Raw genomic sequence first — 13,305 nt, 5'->3', positions numbered from 1 at the left:
AAAATAAAATTTAATGGGAAAATGAGATAAAGTATGAAATGAGGAGTTAAAATAAAGATTTTGGTGTATGAGGAAGTGCAGAATAAAATTTTATGCATTAGGGACTGAACACAAAGTTGATGTTTGAATTGAGGATTTATTGCCAATTTGCCCATGATATAATTGATGATTTTCCTTTAAAAGTGCATCAAAAAGACACTTTAAATGAGTTGCTTGTGTCGTATTTTTTAAAAAAGGTATATATGATATTACAGATGATGTAAAAGTTTTCTTTGGATGAAGCCATGCTCTTGGAAGAAAAATTATGATTGAAAGATAAACTTGGGGCATAATTTATAATATCGCCTAGGGCCTCTAGACAACAAGGACATGCTCTGATCATAATCTTTGCATCTTTTTATATACATATACATATATTTACAATATTTGTTTTCCAAACAAAATTAAAAATCATTAATTATTTAGAAAAGGTTCTAAAGATTTGAAAAATGTTTTAATATAAATGCAAACATAATATATATATATATATAAATTTTCAGTTGTCCAACAATGATGTTCAACTCGTCCCCGATCATTAAAATCTGATACTATATTTTAGTGATGCGAAAAATTAAAAAAAACAACTAAAACCTGGTAACGGGTTTTAGTGGTCGAAAACGAGTTGTGCAGAAATGGTTGGACAACTGAAAACTTATATATATATATATATATATATATATGTATATATAAACATCATTTTGAAATATATACATCAATGTTTAATTACATATAAATATATACATATATTTATATACAAATATATAATTCTTTAGTCTTTATGAATATTTTCGTAATCTTTATATATATATATATATATATAATTTTTAAATAAAAATTATATAAAATTATTGATTATTTTTCAGCCCATAATTAATTAAATACTATAAATTCTAAAAAAATAACAAAAATAAAAAATATTTCAGATTTTAATTACAGAATTAAATCACAATATTCAGATAATTAAAAATTTCATAATACATATATATATATCCAATTAAAAATACGCAACATTATTTACATTATTTTCTAATTTCAACATTCTTTTGATAATATTTGCTTTTAAAATATCATAAATAAACAGTTAAAATAAAAAATAAACATTTAAAATAAAATCCAACCTAAAAACTAATAATAATATAAAATATTTCAGATTTTAATTATGAAATTAAATCACAATATGCATATAATTAAAAATTTCATAATATTTGCATCTATTATATCCAATTAAAAATACACAATATTATTTAAATTATTTTATGATTTCAGCATTCTTTTGATAATATTTGCTTTTAAAAAAATTCAAATCATAAATAAATATTTAAAATAAAATCTAAATTAAGATTCGGAACGAAAATTTTCTAAACAAAAATGAAAAAAATAGTTTTAAAAAATCATAATTTTTCAAATTATTAAATTAATTATTTGATATTGTAATATTTTGATTAATGATGATTTTTCAACAAATTTAATTCTAAAATTAATCACAATATTACGTAATTAAAAATTGCATAATATTTTTATTTTTAATTTTGTATAAAAAAAACAATACAAATCACTATCTAAAATTATGAATTAAAAGAATACAAAATCACTACCTTAATTAAAACTATACAAAATCAAACTTCTCGGCCCCTTCTTAAATACAACAAATTCTAAAAATTAAGAAAAATATAGAATAACGTAGTTTTAACAAAAATATAATGCATTTCATAACTTGATTACGGAATTAAATCACAATATTCATATAATTAACACACACACACACATATTAGTGGAGTTTTTGTCATTTTTGGCAAAATCCTACAAAAATGTGTTGCTAAAAACAGAAATAAAAAATTTCATAATTAAATCTTTATATTCATCTAATTAAAAAAATTCATAATATTTACATCTATTTATATACACATATATTCATGTAAAATTTATTGCTCGAGGATATAGGCAAGAGAAAGAAATTGATTACAATGAAACTTATGCACCAGTAGCTAGACTGAAAGCAATAAAAATGTTTCTTGCCTATGCATCGTTCAAAGAGTTCAAAGTATATCAAATGGACGTCAAAAGTACATTCTTAAATGAAAAAATCCAAGAAAAAGTCTTTGTTGAGCCGGCATCTGGATTCATAAACCATCAATTTCCATATCATGTCTTTAATTTTAATAAAGCTCTTTATGGACTGAAACAGGATGCTAGAGCTTGGTATGATACCTTGACCAAATTTCTTATTGAACATGAATTTGTTATAGGCAAAGTTGATAAAACATTATTTAAATTCACAAAAGGTGATCACACACTACTTGTTCAAATATATGTTGATGATATTATTTTTGGGTCAACTAACCCCAAACTGTGCAAGAGATTCTCTAAGATAATACAGAAAAAGTTCGAGATGAGCATGATGAGTGAATTGTACTTCTTTCTCGGCTTACAAGTTTGACAAATGAAGAATTAAATATTTATAAGCCAAACCAAATACACCAAAAAACTTATCAAAAAGTTTGGAATGAAAAACTGCACAGCTGCCACTATTCTCATGAGCTCATTAATTAAACTTGATTCAAATGAATGGAGAATGTCAGTTGAGGCAACTATGTATCGAGGTCCAATAGGGTCACTACTTTACTTAACTGCCAGTAGACCAGATATTGTATTTGCAGTTTGTCTTTGTGCTAGGTTCCAATCAAATCCAAAGCAATCACACTACATAGCTGCCAAGTGAATTCTAAAGTATCTTAAAGGAACTCATAATGTTAGACTGTGGTATGCCAAGGATAATTTCTTTAATTTATTTGGATACTCAAATGCAGATTACGCTGGATGTAAACTGGACAGAAAAAGTACAAGTGGATCGTGTCAATTCTTAGGGGATAGGCTAATCTCTTGGTGTAGCAAAAATTAAACATCCATAGCCATTTTTACCAAAGAAACAGAGTATCTAGCTGCAGAAAGCTATTGTGTTCTGCTTTGGATGCAACAACAGCTAAGGTAATCGAAGTAAAGGAATCACCTATTGCTTTCATTTTTCAAAACTTATCTACAGAAATCTCTAACATGGGAGAATGATCACCCGATCGAAAATCATAACACATATATTCAGACGATATATATCAATGACAAATTCAGAGTTATGAACCAATGCGCTGAGCTTGTTGCTGTTTTTTTGTGCATGGTAGGACCCGACATTCTCGAACCAATCAACCACTTGTTTTATAACTCGAGCTTAGACTCTACCACCTGTACTTTGTTTTACTGCCCACTTATCAATAAGAAGATTGAGTTCCACAATATTATCAAGCATCGTAGGCATGCTAGCTAACACTCTGGAGGTTTGCTTATGGTTAATTAAGCAATGAGGCCTTTGAACGCTTAGCTATGATTACTTGGGCTGTTGGACACTATGGCAAGAGATGTTGCACTTGCAATAAGAAATATATATGGAACCTCTACTTATCTCGATGACTTCAGAGAAGCAGCAAAATCCAACCATTACTCATGTATATGAATGGGGACCAGGGAGTGACCATAATAACGGAGGTATTTTGGAGTTCACAAAAACTTATGTGAGACGGTCTCACGGGTTAATTTTATGAGACGGATCTCCTATTTGAATTAACCATGAGAAATGTAAAGTGAAAGTTATAAAATTAAATAAGCTCCATTAAAATAGAAGTTAAATGTGAAATTATTACATTGAATTATTTTGTGCATCTTTCATCTTTATACCCCCTTTTTTTGTTGTAATTTTACATATATAACATTCATTATATTATCTCATTTATGTAAAATAAAAAGTAAACATATGTGACAAAAAGTCTCGTACAATCGTGAATACTTGCGGCATTCTGCAATCATGAAAATATGTGACAAAATTTTTCTATCCACCGCTTTTAGTAGGATAGAAAATTTTTTCATTTATATCTCATTCATTATATATATATATATATATATAATATAATTATAACTAAAGAAAGTAATTTATTAAAATAAAATATATATATATATACACGATAACATAAAATATCTATATATAATATATTACACACACAAAGCATGTGACCTTTTTGCTAGTATATATGATGTTTCCTAATTAAAAGAGACAAAAGAATGTTGTAGAATATTTGCACAAAACCCACTCATCGGGATTTTATACCCTTTGAGTTCTTTCTCTATAAAATATGAAGGGATAACTTCATTAATGTCACCAAGGCTCTTAAGAAAACATTCTTGCAAGAATTATTTCTCACATTTACGCTCTTTATTAATTTCCTCATTTTTAGGAGTTGCTCAAGACACAACCCTAGAGTTCATATAATATCTATTTCAGTGATCATTAGTCTTGTCAATAGATAGTCTCGTTTATTACTCTATTTTTTTCGTAGTTCTTTACCCATATATATACTAGAAGATGGTGCCTTGGTGTGTGTTGTTTGTATATTGATGATACTATTTTGGTGGCCCATAGGAGTAAATGTCAAGTTTGAAAAATGGTAGGAAACCTTGGAAGATAAATATTTAGATTTACTATGGAAGTGCACGTGTTGCATGTAAATAATTAATCATTGAAAATATTATTAAGAAAATTAAATAATTTTTAAATTAATATTAGATTAAAAATAATGAGATAAGGAGATTTTATTAACACATGATATAAAGGTACAAGAGGAAATACATGATTAATAATGGATTAAAAAAGTCATTTTGATAAATGTGTTGATGTTTTGATGCCTTTTACTTTTCAAAGGTCAGCTTATCATGTTCTACGACTATGATTTTGTTGCTTTCAATTTTCAAAATTTATCTGCATAATTCTATAACATGGGAGAATAATCACCCGAAAATCAATAACATATATTCACACGATATATATATATATATATATATATATATATATATATATATATATATATATCAATGACAAATTCAAAGTTATGAACCAATCCGCGGAGCATGTTGCTTTCTTGTTGGTGCGTGTTCGATCCAATCGACTAATTCTTTAATAACTCGGTCGAGCTTAGACTCTACTGCCTGTACTTTATTTTGTTGCCCACTTATCAATAAAAGAGTGAGTTCCACAATCTTATCAAGCATGGAAGGCATGCTAGCTAACACTCTGGAACGCTTATGGTTAATTTAGCAAAGAGGCCTTTGAACGCTTTGCTATGATTACTTGAGCACTATGGCAAGAGATGTTGCACTTGCAATATGAAATATATATGGAATCTCTGTTTATCTTGTTGAATTTAGAGAGATATGATTTTATGCTACACTGAGTGAGATACACTCTCTTTGTGTTTTTTGTTAAGATGTTCGCGCGAACATCTTGGTGAAAAAAATCACATGGACCTCGCATGTACTTTTTTTGTCATTTAGCGTGCTATTTTTTGTCATTTAGAAAAATGTTCGCGCGAACATCTCAAAAAAATTAGGGAGTGTTTCACAGGATGTAGCATAGAATCGCCTTTTAGAAAGATAGCAAAATCCAATCATTACTCATCTATATGAATGAGAGACTGACCGCCAAATTCGGTGCTTACTAGCAAGTGCACTAGGTCAAGTAGTAGTAAAGTGGACTGAGATTCCAAGTATCAATCCCACAGAAACTGTAGTCAATTCTCAAGAATTAATTATTTAGCTTAATCTAGACAAAATAATAAAAAAGATTTTGAATTGAATAAAAATAAGAATTTAAAAATATAAAATGCATAAGAAATAAGAATTAAAAATAACTGAAAATAAAATTAATTAAAACGAGACAACCAAGACACATGCAGGTACCAAACAAATTATGTAAACAAGTGGCAAATCTAGGATCCAGATTTAATCTTAAATCACGGCGAATTATCCTATCTTGTTTAACAGTCTATTTATAGAACATGTTAAACCTATTCAAGTTATGACGAATTAATTTTCATAATTCTAATCAAACATGAATGCATTCAATATTTGTGATAATTCAGTTTTAACCTAAAACCGCATACTGAAACCGAATACTATTTCTAGTCGGTTTTAACCATATGTCAATTATTGGAGTGATCGAAATCAATTCCTAACCTTTCGACTCGGAATCAATTAACATCCAAGTAAATAATTGATCAGATTATTCACAAGAACAAAATATAAATCCAACAATCAATAACTTTAATAAAGATCTAAAAATCCCAAATCAAAATCCACAAATTCAACATAAAATAGTCTGGCCAATCTCGCGGTCTTGGTTGAAGAAAAACTACTCAAATAACGAAAACAATATTCAACAAAAGTTTAATAATCTAAAGAAGAATGGAAGAAAAACTCGAATGGAGCGTTCTTCAATCTCCAAACCTCCTAGCCGCCGTCTATCTGATGCGATTCGAACCCCTTTTCACCTCTGACAATCTCCTATTTATATGTCTTTGAAAACTCAAGAAATAAAGCCCGAAAATTTGAAAGTTTTAATTCCCGAAAATTCTATTTTTTCTGATTCTGCGACATGCACGGACCCTGGATAAGGGTATGTGTCTAGGTTCGTGCATTAAACTGAAAACGCCGAACTTTTTACGAGGATGCACGGACCCTTATCCGGACCCATGCACGGGGACCGTGCATACATCCTTGCCTGCGCGCAGTTTTTTTTGAAAAATTCATATTTCAGTTCTAGCCATCAGATCGAGCTGAAATTTGGACAGCAGCTTCAAAACATCTGGAACTTCATTTTGAACGGTAAAAATTGGATTTGGAGCTCTATAAAATTAAAAATTAATTTTTGACAAAGGCTGCTCCGTAATTTATTCTTCAAAAATCTATTTTCCTACAAAATTAACCGAGAGAGTGAAATACACACACATACACTAAAACACATAAAAACACAAAAAAATAATATGAATGCACACAAAATAGATTTAAAAATATCACAAACTAATGCATAGAAAATGCACTCATCAGGGACCAGGGAGTGATTGTTTGTGACCATAACGACAGAGGTATTTTTGTGTTAACAAAAATTTATGTTCAACAGTTTCATTAGTTTATTTTTATGAGACGGATCATCTAATTGAGTTAACCATGAAAAAATATTACTTTTTTATGCGCAAAAGTATTACTTTTTATTGTAAATATGGATAGGTTGATCCGTCTCACGGTTAATGATTTTTTAGACCGTTTAACAAAAGACCTATTTTAGAAGATAAAAATTTTTGCGACACGGTCTCACGTGTTAACTTTGTTAGATGAATCTCTAATTTGAGTTATCATAAACAAATATTATAGGTAAGTATTATTTTTTTATGTCAAAAAATTATTTTTTTATTATAAATAAGTACAATTAATCCATGTTATATATAAAAATATGTGATATCATTAGGGGTGAGCATCAATTCGGTTAAACCGAATTAACCGATTGAACCGATCTAATTCAGAAATTTGGTTCGGTTAAATCAGAATTTTGGTTTTTATTTTCAAAAAATTTGGTCAAATCGGTTCGGTTTCGATTTTTATTTTGAAAAATCGATTAACAGATTTAACCGATTTTCAAAATAAATTATTTTTCATATTTTTATACATTGTTTAATAAAATTGGGCATGACCCATGGACTTGCAATATTCAAAACTTAGAAGCCCGCAGTATAGGCCCACAACCTTAATCCCTAAATTCCAGTCTGCAGAGTGAATCGTTCTATGATTCTATCTCCATCTCTCTGCTCTCGTACCGGTTCGCTGCTTTATATTTCCGCTCTCAAAAGTCAATTTTTCGAAGGTGAGGACCGATTAAATTTCCTTTAAAACAGTACTTCACCCCTTCCATTAATTTCCCAAACTCTCGTGATTTTTCTCGTGAGCAATATGACTGATTTTTAGGCTGAGAATGAGATTTATGATAACAATTGCACTGTTTTGCTACTAACCTCTTGAGTTAATCGTAATCCAGGCTCTGTGTAATCCTACCGTCTTCACCAATGGCCAGCAAGAAGGATGCGGACCCGAATTTGGGTTTCCTAACCCGAAGAGATACGGAGGTTAAGTTGCCTCGGCCAACCAGAGTCAAGAACAAGACTCCTGCGCCTATCCAAATCACGGCGGAGCAGATCCTCCGAGAATCCCGTGAGAGGCAGGAAGCAGAAATCCGGCCACCCAAGCAGAAAATCACCGACGTCACAGAGCTAGGAGATTACCGCCTCCGCAAACGCAAGGAATTCGAAGACCTAATCCGAAGAGTTCGGTGGAATAAAAGCGTGTGGGTGAAATATGCCAAGTGGGAGGAGTCCCAGAAGGATTTTACCCGCGCTAGGTCCGTTTGGGAACGGGCGCTGGAGGTGGATTACAGGGATCATACATTGTGGTTGAAGTATGCTGATTTCGAGATGAAGAATAAGTTTATAAATCATGCGAGGAATGTTTGGGACCGAGCTACTGTGTTGTTGCCTAGAGTCGATCAATTGTGGTACAAATACATACATATGGAGGAGATGCTAGGCAATGTGGCTGGTTCAAGGCAAATTTTTGAGCGGTGGATGGATTGGATGCCTGATCAACAGGGCTGGCTCTCGTATATTAAGTTTGAGTTGAGATATAATGAGGTCGACAGGGCAAGAAAGATATTTGAAAGATTCGTAGCTTGTCACCCAAAAGTAGGTTCTTGGGTGCGTTTTGCAAAGTTCGAGTTTTAAAAGTGGAGATGTTTCTCGCGCTAGGAGTTGTTACGAGAGGGCTGTGGATAAGTTGGCCGATGACGAGGAGGCGGAGGAGTTGTTTGTGGCATTTGCGGAATTCGAGGAGAAGTGTAAAGAAACTGAGAGAGCAAGGTGTATATATAAGTATGCCTTGGATCATATTCCTAAGGGGAGAGCGGAGGAGATTTACAAAAAATTTGTGGCTTTTGAGAAACAGTATGGTGATAGGGAAGGAATCGAGGATGCCATTGTCGGCAAGAGGAGATTTCAGTATGAGGACGAGGTTCGGAAAAACCCACTTAATTATGACGCTTGGTTTGATTATATAAGGTTGGAAGAGAGTGTCGGAGATAAAAACAAGATTGAGGACATATATGAGAGGGCCATTGCAAACATTCCACCTGCACAAGAGAAGCGGTATTGGCAAAGATACATCTACTTGTGGTAAGGCTTGCTTCTGAATTGTTTTTGTATAATGTCTTCCGGAATCAACTATGCTGACTGGTCGCATTTGTTTTGTGTAGGATTAATTATGTATTATACGAAGAGCTAGATGCCCAGAATGTGGATCGCACCAGAGACGTCTACAAGTAAATTACCAAATTTGGTCTTTTAGATGGTTCTTATGTGGCTTATGGTTCTGCTGTCACTATATATTTCTCTTATCTGTGAATTTCTGTGTGAATTATAGAAGGTTTCTACCATGTGTTGTGAAGAGTCTTTCTAACAATGTATAGGATATTAGGATTTTGTGTTTGGAATGTGGAAACTGGAAAGTCTCATAGTAGGTGAAAAAATGAAAGTTGAAATCATGGATATTGATGTTAGAATGATAACACGGCCTAATAATCTATAACTATTTTGCTGTTGGTGCATCTGGATGACACATCCGTTCATTTGACATAGTTGAGTTTGAGCCCCAGGATTTTACCTACTTAACCGTGCGCATCAAGGCAGTCACATATTCCTGAAAATTTATGTAACTCATTGAAAGAATTGAAAGTTCCCTTGACTCTCAAAATTACGTCACTAGGCTCAAAGGTCAAGAATTTCCTATACGGTGTTGCTTATTCCCAATATTTGTGGAACTCATTTAACTTTATAAAAAAGAATTTAAAGTTCCCGGTCTCTCGAAATTACGAAACTATTCTCAACGCCAAGAATTTCCTATTCTTTTCTGTATTAGACATAGTTGTCAAAAGCGACCGAGGCACTTGCTTAAGCGCAAAGCGACTCTAGGCGCAAGGCTAGCGCTTCAGGGTACTCCGAGGCGCAGCAGGTCCGTGAAGCGAGCGCTTCAGTGCGCCTCGCTTTGAGGCGAAAAGCGCTCGCTTGTGCGCTTCATGGAAGCAACACAGATTTTTAATTTTTTTTTTTATTTGCAGGCTTAAAATCGCATCTTGAAGGTGCAATTTTAAGTTTGCAAGGCCCAAACGTTTAAAAGCCCAATAAACTCTTCTCAAAACTCACGACACTCACTGCCTCTCACTCCCCTGGGCTCTGCTTCACTGCCTCACCCTGCGGCTCTGGCTCTGCCTCGCCACGGCGCTCGCGGCCCCTGCCGGTGTTTACTTACCACCCCTTCTCTTTGCTGTCCAAATAGATAAACCCTAATTTTATGAATTTCTGTAAATTGTATTCAAGTGTGTGTTTTTTAAATCAATAATTTGTGATTGTTATTTATTTTTTTAGTTGTTAGAATCATGTCACAATCAAACACAACAATTCCATCATCGAATCCAAAGGATATTGCCTGGAATTATGCAACTTTGGATAATGTAGATGATGACTATTTTGATATTTGATGTTTATCTGTCAAATTTGCAAAGATTCTTTACCTTATTTTTATTATTTTGATAATATTTTGTTTATTGCGCTTTTTGTCCGTAAAGCGTGCGCTTCGCTTTGCGCTTTAAGCCCAAACACACTTGAGCGCTTTTTTGCGCCTCACGCTTTTGACAACTATGGTATTAGATAATTTAGATGTGAATTGAAGGAGGATGTGTCTAGGAAATTGCTTTGCCTTTGCTTAATGAAAGTTATGTGAAAGTAGCGTAAAAAACTCTTTAATTCCAATAAATATTGTAAGCCATTTTGATAGTCAACTCTGTCAGCTTAAAATTTATTGAGAGGTATGAGCAGAAAGATTTATGCATCCATTTCCATGCTTCCTTTTGAATTTTTCCTGGTCATACTTGATATTGTACTCGCGTGGAATTATTATCCATCAAACATATTGCCGATTGACAATGAAATGAAACAGCTTGTGTCTCAAGATGATTCCTCACGACAAATTTTCATTTGCAAAGATTTGGTTGATGGCCGCACAGTTTGAAATACGTCAGTTAGCTATCGATCGGGCTCGACGAATTTTAGGGTCAGCGATTGGTAGAGCTCCCAAAGATAAGGTATGATGGAACTCATTTGTTTACTGTGATATACAATCTCTTTTTCTTGTTTTGGGCCACTGATTGTTTTATTACTGGTTTTTCTCTTGGTTTGTTATCTAAATTCCTGCATTTGTTAACAGATATTTAAGAAGTACATTGAAATGGAGCTGCAACTTGGTAACATTGAACGCTGTCGAAAATTGTATGAAAAGTATTTGGAATGGTCACCTGAGAATTGTTATGCCTGGAGCAAATTTGCTGAGCTGGAAAGGTCCTTAGCTGAAACCGAGCGTGCCAGAGCTCTTTTTGAGCTTGCAATTGACCAGCCTGCACTTGATATGCCAGAAGTTTTATGGAAGGTACTTGGATAATGCAGTAGCATTACCGACTGTTCATTTTTGCTCTTCAATTCATTCTGCTGAATGACTTCATATTAATCCACTCAAGTTTATGGGAATAAACTTGCTTCTACGTTCTACTATTGATGTGTTACTTGTGTTTGTCCAAGATATGGCCTCATTTTTATGCCTCTTCATTTATAGCTTTGTTATGGTATATACATACATACAAATGTGTGTGTGTGTTTTGAAGTACTAGTTTCTCACGTTGTCGTTCTTTTTTCTTCATCGATAGGCATACATTGACTTTGAAATATCAGAGTCTGAATATGAAAGAACTAGAGCCCTTTATGAGAGGCTTTTGAACCGCACAAAACACTTGAAGGTGTGGATTAGTTATGCTAAGTTTGAGGCATCTGCTATGGAGGATTTGCAGGACTCAGATGACAATGAACAAAAGAGGAAATGCCTTCAGCATGCTCGAGGTAAGAATATCACATTTTCTGCAATTCGCATGTTTCATTGATGAATGTGAACTTAAACCTCACATTTTTCCTTTGCTTATCAGCTGTTTTTGAAAGAGCCCTTGGCTATTTTAGAACTTCTGCTCCGGAATTAAAAGAGGAAAGGGCAATGCTTTTGGAGGAGTGGATGAACCTGGAAAGCTGTTTCGGTGAACTTGGCAATGTAGATTTGGTCCGTGTCAAGCTTCCGAAGAAACTCAAAAAGAGGAGGCACATAGAAACCGAGGATGGTCCAGGAGGGTATGCAACTGGCCTTTTCCTTTTTCATTTCTTCTCAACCCTTTGTTGTGTTGCACACTCTGTACATTATCTTTTGTCTGTGCCACTTCCGATATTTGAATTTGGTTACCTTGCAAATATACACAGTTGCCATAATAAGTTTTCCCTATCCCCGTTCTTTTCAAATTTTCTGCCCGCCCTTTGGCATATTTTCTACTCCCTGTTGCTTGGTTTCTACCGATTCATCATGTGTTTCAGAAATGTTATATACGTAACTTGTTATACTTTTCTTTAAACAATGAACAAGCTACCAATTTTTCGTTATTATACAGTTCTCAAGTTTAATAAGAGGCATTTGAATTTGGTTCGAGAGCCACAAAATCTTTGTACTCGCTGACCTTACCCAGCTGATTGAATTTTCTTTTTGCTGGCAACTGATGCTAATGCTATCATCACTCTCAGGTACGAGGAGTACATCGACTACCTTTTCCCTGAAGAAACACAGACGACAAATCTCAAGATTTTGGAAGCAGCATACAAATGGAAGAAGCAAAAGTATGTTTCTGATGATGATTGACTTGGCAACACATGGCTCTTCCATTGTCGATTCTAACGGATGTATGTGTTGGATTTTTTTGATCTATCTACGTCCGTTCCTCGTATCTGCCCCGCCTCTCGTTTGTACTGTTTTAAATTTAGGTTTGTCCGTTCTGTCCACTAGCACTTCAGTGTTGCACGAGCCTCGAACTCGTATGAGATAAGGTCTCCTTTGGGTCAACCATTTCAAGATTTTATAAATACATACATAGTTTATCTTGTATGTGTGTGTTGCGTAATAAAGATAAAACTTAATTATATTAATAATTTTTTTAAAATATAATTAATTGTTTACTGATAATTAGTATGGTGAAGCACGTACTAATTGATTAGAAATAAAATAATAATGACAAATAATTTGATTGGGACCATAGCATGTGGTGCTGGCTAAGCATACAGAATTAGCACGAGGTGGATCCCACCAATCCTTACCAATCCCTGGTTCGTCTGGTTGCCTTCGATGGTACCACGAGATCTACATCATTTTAATTCGGCAATAAATATTATACGTTGATTTTACGAGTTAGTTTTATTAGAAGAGTTTTTTATTTGA

General features: G+C 33.3%; 1 pseudogene; it reads left to right on the top strand.

Moving 5' to 3' along the window:
- Positions 1-7,680: 7,680 nt before the first annotated feature.
- Positions 7,681-13,005, top strand: LOC140873850 (uncharacterized; annotated as a pseudogene).
- Positions 13,006-13,305: the final 300 nt, after the last annotated feature.

Source organism: Henckelia pumila, unplaced genomic scaffold, assembly GCF_033568475.1.
Source record: "Henckelia pumila isolate YLH828 unplaced genomic scaffold, ASM3356847v2 CTG_80:::fragment_3, whole genome shotgun sequence".
Classification (NCBI taxonomy): Eukaryota; Viridiplantae; Streptophyta; class Magnoliopsida; order Lamiales; family Gesneriaceae; genus Henckelia; species Henckelia pumila.
The sequence above is the reverse complement of the archived record's forward strand: the minus strand, read 5'-3'. Positions and strand labels throughout refer to the sequence as shown.